This window comes from Propithecus coquereli, unplaced genomic scaffold, assembly GCF_000956105.1.
Source record: "Propithecus coquereli isolate 6110/MARCELLA unplaced genomic scaffold, Pcoq_1.0 Scaffold242, whole genome shotgun sequence".
Lineage (NCBI taxonomy): Eukaryota > Metazoa > Chordata > Mammalia > Primates > Indriidae > Propithecus > Propithecus coquereli.
In genome coordinates this window covers 1785383-1788562 of record NW_012147975.1, presented here as the reverse complement: position 1 = coordinate 1788562, position 3180 = coordinate 1785383, and positions in this window count along the sequence as shown.

The following is a 3180-nucleotide window of genomic DNA, read 5'->3' as shown; positions in this document are numbered from 1 at the left end:
TAAATTTATATGTCTAGGTTTTGGTTATCATGGAGTTGTTATGATTTGTAAGGCCGTTAGTTTGAAAGCCCTTTAAGACTCTTTTTTCTTTTAATCTTAGCTAGCATGCCATAAACAGTAAGTTTTATCTCAACACCAGTGGAAAAGTCAGCAGATTCAAAGTAGGCAGGAAAAAAAATAGAGAGAGAACTTAGAAGACTCTACATGTTAACCCTATAGTTGCAGGTTTTTCAATTAATGACCATTTGAAATCTGAATTTTCCTTGATGTAATTTTCCCATCAGTTTAAAAATCTGTACAAGAATAGGCTGTAATATGTAGCCAACTGGAGTCCAAGAGAACCTGATATGCCTTAATGTTTGAGAATCCCATTCCATTTTATATTAATCTCCAAAGAGCAAAGAAAATCCTATAAATTCTGTCAGGGAATGTCAGAAGTTTTAGGACTGGTGTTTTAGATGGTGGCAACCACCCTAGTGGCTTTTAATTAGCCATCTTGCACCCACCGACCAGAATGCTTATTTTTGCTCTTAGAAGATATTCAGAAACAAACAAGGAGAAATAGTCAAACCAAATCAAAAGAAACCAAGAGAAGAGTATTCACAAAAATTTTAACCTAGATGTGCAGATTAAAAGAAATATTAAACTGGGCTTACAAACCAGAGAAGACATACCTCACAGAGAGAAGGTAAATTCTGGGGGAACCAAGAGTATTCAATCTAAAAAGACACCTGTCTTCCTACCAGAAAGGAGTTATCAGAAAAGACAAAAAGTCTTTTATAGTCACAGAAGGGATGGAGGATCCTTTATTAAGATGGCCTTAACCAAACCAGATAAAAAAGTCTCTATCAAAAGGAGGGAGGTGGTACCTGAGAGAAAACTCACCAGGAGAGCAAAGGCGAGCTGTGGAGGCGAAGAGCTCAAAGAGCTCAAGTGGATACTGCACCCTGGTTTTATGAATCACCAATTTCTTCCAATAGTGATCTTTTTCAGATCCCACTTCTGACACCATATATGTCAACCTAAATAACAGAAAGGGGCCTTCTAAAAGAAAAGTTGGTTATTTGGGAATAGAGCATTACAGTGGGAATGTACATGCCATAGTAAACTATGTGCATATTCAGGGAGGTAAAGGAAGACAAAGATTTTTGAAGGAAAAAGTGAGGATTACATATTGTTTTGTAATAATTATCCTTACGATAGGTATATAACTTGAGTCATTAGGAAACAAGGCTATCTGGTGACAATGTCTAGGAGAAAGGGGCGCTGCTGCTGCAGAAAATTCGAGGGCATCTTTGGGGACCACAGGATATGGAAAATGGCCTCCAAATCAATAATTCCATAACTTTTGCTTTTAGGCTATGTGTTATTTTATTAGAGGAGAAGAATTTGGCTCACGTTGAAAAGAATAAAATTCTGCCCTACATTGGCCTTTTACAGAGAGTTTGGTTTCTCTAGTGGAATCACAATGGCTCCCACTCTCCTGGAGGCTGGTTTCCCTAGGAGGCCTTTCATTTCTAAAAGCTGTTTGCTCCAAGAGCCTGTCGATGCACTTAATTTGAAGTTAATAGAGCATTTTCTTCCAGTCCCAGGATTTGCCCAGCTATCTTAGTGGTACAACTCTTACTGACAAATGACATTGGATCTATAAAAGTCCAGCCCTTGAGACTCCCTGTGACCAAGGTGTGTTTGTCCTCCTGCCAGCGCATGTTTCCTAAGTGCTTATATTTCAGACGGAAGTTTGGCATTCTGCTCTTTCAGATACTGAGTCTAGGAAGTATAGTCCCCTCTTAACTGTTCAGAGCCACATGCCACTTTAAAGCAAAGATTTATCATTCCCAGATGCTATTCTATACCTACAGTTAACAAATATTTGTTGAGCCCCCCATTTTGTGCCCGATGCTTGTACTTGGCATTAGAGCCACTGCAATGAACAAGACACAGTCCCTGCCTTCAAGGAACTCATGTTTTGTGAGGGAGGCACACATGTAAACAGGTCTGCATGGGAGGAGTACACAGGGTACTATGGGAGCAGTGTCTGGGCAATCGTCATAGCCTTGGGGAATTAGAGAAGGTTGTTGAGAAATGTTGAAATAGAATCCTCAAGGATTCAAGATTTCTTGGCTTACTGACGTTACAAAATCTTTGTGTGATTAGGATTATGTCTTTATGCTCTCACTGGATAATTAATAAAACATGGGTTTGAAAACATTTAAGCATTCAATAAGTAATTACTGCCTCACTTGTTTTCTTAAGAAATAACTTTCAAGATCTGTGTGTATTAAATGCTTTTTCCTTGCCTCGTCCTGTCTTAAACACTCTGGGGACAGTGGGGAGGCTGGTGTAGAAGGGATAAAAGATACAGGACAATGTCTCTGAAAGCTCACAGTCTGGCTAAGAAGAACAGAATTATCTACCTAAAATAGAGAACAGCAGGGGACAGTCAATGAACCAGATGCCAGACAGATACGTTCTTGTCACCACCTATCTTTTCACTTCTCCCTCAGGTGAAATACTATCCCGGCCTCAACGAGGAGCTTGATTTGGGCACAGAAATGGGAAAGAGACCTGCCTGCCTTCCTTAGCCCACTGGAAATATTCTTCTGTGTCCAGTTTATTGCATGAGCACATTTACTGCATGAGTGACTTTGGGGAGGATTTTAGGAATTCCTGGACATATAAATCTTGAAATAATCCCCTTTTTCCACACCATCTAGGATGCTTTCCTTTCTCTTCCCCAGTATGTTCTCTTATGGGTATAAAGGTAACGAGTCCTCTGATATTAACCCTGCCTTCAGTTACCCTTAGCTTCCTTTTAGGCAGCTTTCAACTTAGGCAGAAGGGAAAGCCTTCAGAACCCTTGCACTCTGTACAGCCATTGTGGAAAACAAGCCACCATGCCTGGCTAATTTTTCTATTTTTTGTAGAGATGGGGTCTCACTTTTGCTTGGGCTGGTCCTGAACTCCTGGCCTCAAGTGATCCTCTCACCTCAGCCTCTCAAAGTGCTAGGATTATAGGCATGAGCCACCGCGCCTGCCCCAAAAGACTGTTATTGATAGTTATACCGTTAGTGACTTTTGTCTTATTAGTGCTTAAGAAAACTTTAAAAGAAGAAACAAAATAGCTGTATAGAAGGAAATTGCTTTTATCATGGAGCCAGAAAGAACACATAATATTTA